The following is a 7,331-nucleotide window of genomic DNA, read 5'->3' as shown; positions in this document are numbered from 1 at the left end:
TGCACGAGATTGAAGATTCTAGTAGTGAAATTTGCCTAATCAGTTATCAGTACTGTGTCCAGATTAACAATCTTGGAAAGATGTGATGATGCTGTTTTGAAACAGTTAAAATTATTCCGTGCTTTTTCTTATTCTGTCCCTGTTTTGTTGTACAGTATTTAAGTGAAAGGAGATTATTTATCCTTATGCTGAATTTCCAAAACTGATATCTGCATTTACCTTATATTTTTTTGTTTTTTAAGATGGAGCCTTGCTCTCTCACCCAGGCTGAAGTATAGTGGCATGGTCTCGACTCACTGCAACCTCTGCTGCCTGGGTTCAAGAGGTTCTCCTGCCTCAGCCTCCCAAGTAGCTGGGATTATAGGCATGAGCCACCACACCCAGCTAATGTTCGTATTTTTAGTAGAGACAGGGTTTCACCATGTTGGCCAGGCTGATCTCAAAGTCCTGACCTCAGGTGATCCACCTACCTTGGCCTCCCAAAGGATAATCCCAAAGTAGAATTACAGGCATGAGCCACCATGCCCAGCTGCATTTACCATTTCTTTTTAAATAATGTAGAGAAAAGTAAGTTGTCCTACTTTGATAAATTTGGCATAAAACCTCTTACATTTTTTAAGCATTGGGGCACAGTTCTGTCACTAGATTGCCAGTAATTAGACACATGCAAGAAGTAACCTAACCACTTCAATATAATGGTTTGAAGTGCTGCAGGCAGTAACTACTGGACATGGTTAATTTGTGACATGTTGGAGAGAATGCCAGGACTTCCTGCAGTGTGAATATCCTAAGTCGGGTGCGGTGGCTCATGCCTGTAATCCCAGCACTTTGGTAGGCTGAGGTGGGTGGATCATGAGGTCAGGAGATTAAGACCATCCTGGCCAACATGGTGAAACCCCCATTTCTACTAAAAATATAAAAATTAGCTGGGCTTGGTGGTTCGCACCTGTTGTTCCAGCTACTGGGGAGGCTGAGGTAGGAGAATCGCTTGAACCCGGGAGGCAGAGGTTGCAGGGAGCCGAGATCATGCCACTGCACTCCAGCCTGGTGACAGAGGGAGACTAAAAAAAAAAAAAAAAAAAAAAAAAAAAAAAAAAAAAAAAAAAAAAAAAAAAAAAAAAAAAAAAAAAAAAAAAAAAAAAAAAAAAAAAAAAAAAAAAAAAAAAAAAAAAAAAAAGTCCTATTAATTAATCCTTGTGTTGTCAAGTTGAAGGACTTTGACTTCCGGCCTGAAAAGGCACCGACTCTTGCTTAATCTTGAACCTTGGCACCTGTCAAAGCCTCGTCTTCAGACACAGGAGAAGGTGACAATCAAAATGAAGTGGCTTCTCAAGACACAGGACCAGAAATGAAAACTATTCAATCCCTTTAGGCCCAGGGACTATTTTGGAAGAGACAGGCTTGTGAGACTGTAAGGACTGATTCTAAAGGATGAAATGAATTCAGAGTTTTTCTACAAATTAAGCATTAAAATCAAAAGCACACTGATGCAAGGCCAGCATCTGGGCCCCTGTGCCACAATAACAGGGTTTCCTTGAAAAATTGATGTGCTTTTTAACAGAAAATTATAAAACAGTATAAAGCGTTTACGAAAATCTTACATTATGATCAAACTAATTAAAATTAGATGAGTTGATAAGAGTTTATTAAAATGAATGTGAACATTAATAGTACACCATATAAGGGTAAAAATTTTGTTTTTTCTTTTGAACAAAATATTTGTGTAATATTAACAACAGATGGACTTGCTATGATTCATCTTTGGTGGAAGTGGGGGATGGAGAGAGGAAGGTTGTGTTTCAGAAGAAAACTGGAGGATTAGATTAACTTCTGATTCCTGGGTGGCCAAGAGGTTCCGTGTGCCCACAATGCCCCTCCTCAGTGTGAAGCAGCCAGAAAGATCCCTAGGATTGAGGAATTAATAAGTAGGAAGGAGGAACTGCAACCGGCCCAATTGTCTCATAGAATCGATCTTGGTTTCTCTGAAAAATCATAGAAATTGACCCTTTCCATGTTAAAACTTGAGAAAGTTACATTTGTCCTAAGTTCCTTTCTCAGAAAATGTTGGAAACAGATACTTGGTGCCACAAAGAAAAATTAGCACTGAGACAAAGGATGTCTCAGCAAAGCAGTTTTTACTTTACTTCCTGCATTGTAGGAAGGGTACTCTCACTAGCCATCTTGCCATGAGAGTACAATGAACAAAGGAAAAGCAGACATATTTATTCCTTATGCATTTGGGGTCGTCCTTACTGCTGTGTCTGATCTCCATTGGCTGGAGCCAGACCTCACAATCTAAACTTGACTAACAACTTAAAACTGTTCTAAACAGGTAAAAGCAATGGCGAGCTGGGACATGCCTGTGAGCATGTCCAGCACAGAATCTTGATTAAAGTACAAGGACATAGAATATACTACTTGCCTCTAAGCACGGCATGTCTAGCAGCTACATAGGATAGCACTTAACAAAGAGTTACTAGCACACTTATAATTTATTCTTTAATAAGAAAGGAAACTTTAAAAAGGAATTTTTCTACTTCTCACAGAAAACCCACCATGAAGCCTCACAGACAGTATCAAGGAACTGAAACTTCCTGAAATCATTCCATCTGGACAGTGAGATGCCAGACCCTCACCCACCATGATTGCCTAACCAACCACGTGCTTCCTGTTGATCAAGTTCTCTTCTTTAACCCTCTCTGCTCTTTTCCCACACATGGTTACATTTCTTGTCAGCCTCTAATTCCTGTATTCCTACACATGGTTACATGTCTTCCCTGCTATGTAAACTCCTAAATTTCCCTGGCAATACTCATTGCCTCAGTGCTTGGCCTTCTGTGTTTCAAGCAGCAGGGCCTAGACCCATCCTCAAGTGTTTCAGTAACAGTAACAGTTTGCCTAGGGACAATTTTCATGCCTGTGCTTATATGCGATGCTCAGAAACTTCACCAGAACATCTGACATAAACCACACAACAGGAAATTCATCAAAATTGCCGTAACTTTTTGTTATTCCACCATCTAAAGATGCTTCAAGCCCAACATCTAGGAATCTCAACTGAGCGTCCTCTGGATTCAAAAACTGGGCTTATATAATTTGCTCCAACAATTAACCTTTACTTTTCTTTCGTTTCCATAGAAATACCTCTTATTTAATACTGATTGTCCACACTACATAGAGGCCTAACCTAGGTGAAAGACCACCTATAACATAACCTCCTAAAATGAGATACAACTGCCTAACTGGACAAAACTATTCTCATGACCAAGATACTTAATAAATAAGATATGGGACACCTGTAATCCTAGCCTTTTGGGAGGCTGAGGTGGGCAGATTGCCTGAGTTCAGGAGTTTGAGACCAGCCTGGCCAACACAGTGAAACCCTGTCTCTACTAAAATACAAAAAAATTAGCACATGCCTGTAATCCCAGCTACCCGGGACGGTGAGACAAGAGAATCGATTGAACATGGGAGGCGGAGGTTGCCGGTAGCCGAGATGGCACCACTGCACTCCAGCCTGGGTGACAGAGTGAGACTCTGTCTAAAAAAAAAAGATATGGGACAATATAGACTCTAGTTAGACTCATGTCTTGCTTGTTTCAATTTATGTTCCTGTTTTCTTTTATAGATCTCTTGCCACTCAGTATTCCAATCATGGAAGAAGGCAAAGGGAGCCAGCACATCACATGGTGAGAGGGAGCAAGAGAGAGGTGAGAGGTCCCAGACTCCTTGAAGCAATCAGCTCTCAAGTGAACTAACAGATGAAGAACTCATTCACTGCTGTGGGGAGGGCAGTAAGCCATTCATGAGGGTCCTTCCTCCATGATCCAAATACCCTCACCAGGCCCATCTCCAACATTGGAGATCATATTTAGTATGAAACTTGGAGGGGACATATATCCAAATTGTATCAGGCAATACAGCTGCATAGACTATTGGCCTCTATTTTGCCAGGTGTGGTAAAGCACAACCCACATTCATCAGGTCCATAAACAAATGGACAGAAATGTCTCAACACATGGTCTCAGTTTCTGGCTTAGGGGTCGTTGCTGCTTCCAGCACTTGTAGTCCCAGTCCTGTGGCCACTGCACCAGGTGGCAGGTGGCAGGAGGGGAGAGTCAAGGTAACACGGTGAAGAAACAAAAATGGCAGTCATTGGCCAGGCGTAGTGGCTCTCATCCGCAATAACAGCACTTATGGGAGGCCAAGGCAGGTAGATCACCTGAGGTCAGTAGTTTGAGACTAGCCTGACCAACACAGTGAAACCCCGTCTCTGCTAAAAATACAAAAGTGAGCTGGGCATCATGGCGGCAGCCTGCAGTCCCAGCTGCTTGGGAGGCTGAGGCATGAGAATCACTTGAACTCAGGAGGCAGACGTTGCAGTGAGCTGAGATTGCACCACTGCACTCCAGCCTGGGTGACAGAGCGAGATTCTGTCTCAAAAAAAACCCAACACCACCACCACCAAAATGACAGTCATTATACTGGCATCCTCCCCACCCCCTCATCCCCAGATCCACTGGAAAATGACGGAAAGTCCAGCAGGGACACTCCTTTAGTCCTACTCATGCGGAGTGGGGCACACACTGGTGAAGGCCCTTCACACCTTTGTCTCCCCTCATTTTAGACAATCCATGTTTCGATTGACTGTTCTGCTTCATTATCAAATTATCACTCTAAGGAGGATACCTCTCAGCCCATTGCTAAACATTCTGCGCTCGCTGTACGGCGTGCTTCTTGGTCTATGGAAGTGTGGCTTGGTGGTCCATACTAGAATAATACCTTTTTTCAGTTCTTTTCTATTAATAGCACTCTGGGGCCGGGCACGGCGGCTCACATCTATAATCCTAGCACATTGGGAGGCCGAGGTGGGTGGATTCTTGGAGCTCACAAGTTCGAGACCAGCCTGGGCAACTTGATGAATCCCACCTAGCCGATTTGGCTTTGCCTTCTTCCATCAGAGGGGTGGTCTTCTAAAGAGGATGTTGTTCATTCACTGAGGAATGACTGTCTACAAATTCAGTAGCTCTTGGTCAGTCAGTGAAGAGCTGTTTATGGGGCACTGTCCAAGTGACCATAGAATACAGCAGCTCATTGCCCAGTTCCAGAGTTAGTCCGAGGGGAACAGAGGCCCCGGCTCATGAGTGTCTCCTCCTTGCCTTCCTCAGACACCAGGATCCCATATCAACCATTTCCATTTTGTAATACAACTCTTCTGGGACTGCCCTCCCCATTAGAGCTTTTCCAAGATCACTGAAGACCTCATGAGTATTCCAGGTTTCAAGATTATTTTGTCCCTCACTCACAGGGGAGCCTCAGTTAGTGTTCCACTGCAAGGTAGGATGTGCCTCTCAAATGCAAACTTGAGTCCACAGCCCCAGTTGCCGGGAGGTGCTCACAGCCTTTTACCATTAGCCCGAGTCAGCACTCTAGGTAGGGCACAGAGAATGTGTCGTTACCTGCCCTCCAGTTTCTAGTCTACACTGTGTGCTCCACCCTCCAGGGTCAAGGGGCCTGAGCTGCTCTGAAGACCTTCCTGCAGGCCCTGGTGGCTCTGGTTAATGCTGTCAGTCTTCCTGAAGTCCTTGTCCTCTCACCCCCTGCCTGGATCTGCACCAGCACACATTCCTGACCACACACATTCCTCAGTGCCTGCGGCCTGGCACACATTTCTGGTCCTAACTCAGTGTCTAGGGCCTGGCAGGTGCCCAGGGTGCTCCACCGCTCAAATCCAAGCCTGTGGAGAGGATGACATTTCATTCCCAGGTTTCTGGTGAGCCAAAAAACCTTCGTTTCTATAGTGCGATCCTCTTCTATCTACCATGTGTGGGGTCAGGAGCAGACTCACCCCAAGGGTCTAGGGGTCGTGCCATTGACCTCACTGCCTAGGGTCACAAGATGGCACCTTCACTACCACACCTTGGGTCTGTCCTCACAGCGGCAGTGTGGTTAACTTGATGGGGAGGTCAGTAGCCCAAGGTTAGACAGTTGGACCTGGGTAGACACTAGACTTGGGAGCAGGCTGTGGAAGCCACTCCCCTGGTTCCCCTGCCCCCATACTAGAGCCCTCAAGGTCGATCTGGGAGTGTCTGTGCCTTGACCACGCAATGGGTGCCAGGCTGTCGCTAGGGATGCCCTGGGGTTCCTCTCCCTCCTACCTACTCCTCAGCCTCTGTGTGTGCCTGTCATGACCTGTATGTCCTTCATTCTGCCCACTCATCCGTTCACTGGGCCCCTCCTTGGTGCCAAGCCCCTGCCAGAGAAGCTTGGAGCTGGGCGGGAACAGCAAGGGGGCTGGAGGCGGCGGCAGGAGTGCAGTGGTCAGTGAGGCGGCTGTGGGAGGAGGGAGTGGGAGCAGCAGCTAAGTGGACAGATGCGCTTAGGCCAGGAGGGAGCTCAGGGTTTAAGAAGAGGAGGAAAAGTCGTCTCGGGGAGGGAGCAGGCCCCTCTCTGCTCCTTGCCTTGTGTTGTCCATAGCCTTGGCAGGGCCCGGAATCAAACCACAGAACCTGGGTCACCGCAGCCGGCCAGAACTGGTTTCCAGCGGCCCACAAACCCACCGGAGCGACTACAAGGGAACACGCCTCCCCTCCCCCACCCCAGGACATAAAGGCGGACGCGGAGCAGGTGTGGGAAGTTCTCTGCGCGCCCGAACTACGTACGGGGAGGATTTCTGATTGATTTTGGGGCTTTTGACCCAAAGTTCAGGTGGTGGAACCTCCTTCCTCTTCCTTCTCGTGGAATTTCAGGGACAGAGCGTCCTGACCGCCTCGACGGCTTGAGCAGGGCGTGACCCAGGACCCAGAACCCAGGACGGCGTCGGGAACCCGGTCATGGCTCCGGGCCCCAAGACCCTTCTGTTCGTCGTCGTCGTCGTAGTTCTGCCGCCGGCGAGTCCCCGCCAAGGTCGGTGGCTGGGGAAGAGCGCGCCTGGAGCGGGCCAGGAGGAAGCAAGGGAAGAGGGGGAGGGGGACACGGCGGGGATGCCTGGCCCGGGTCGCCTGTGGCTGGCGACTCCTGGCAGGACGAACCCTTCGTCGGAGTTCGGGAAGAACTGGGTCCCCGGGCTGGGCGGAGCGACACCGCCGCGACAGAGCAGCGCGCGCGCTCCTCCTGGTTGTCCCCTGCGGCAGGGACCGCGCTGAGCTGCCCGTAGTAAGTTCCAGAATCAATGGAGGGGTGGAGTCAAGATGGAAACGTCTGAGTGAACCTCAGGAAGCCACAGAGAGGTTCCCTCTTTCTTTACTTAATAAAATTAACCATTTTATATCTCTATATATGTATTTATAAAATTACACACTCTCTCTCTCTCTCTTTTTTTTTTTTTTTTT

This window comes from Cebus imitator, unplaced genomic scaffold (assembly GCF_001604975.1).
Source record: "Cebus imitator isolate Cc_AM_T3 unplaced genomic scaffold, Cebus_imitator-1.0 Scaffold221, whole genome shotgun sequence".
Classification (NCBI taxonomy): Eukaryota; Metazoa; Chordata; class Mammalia; order Primates; family Cebidae; genus Cebus; species Cebus imitator.
Note: the sequence above shows the minus strand (reverse complement) of the source record.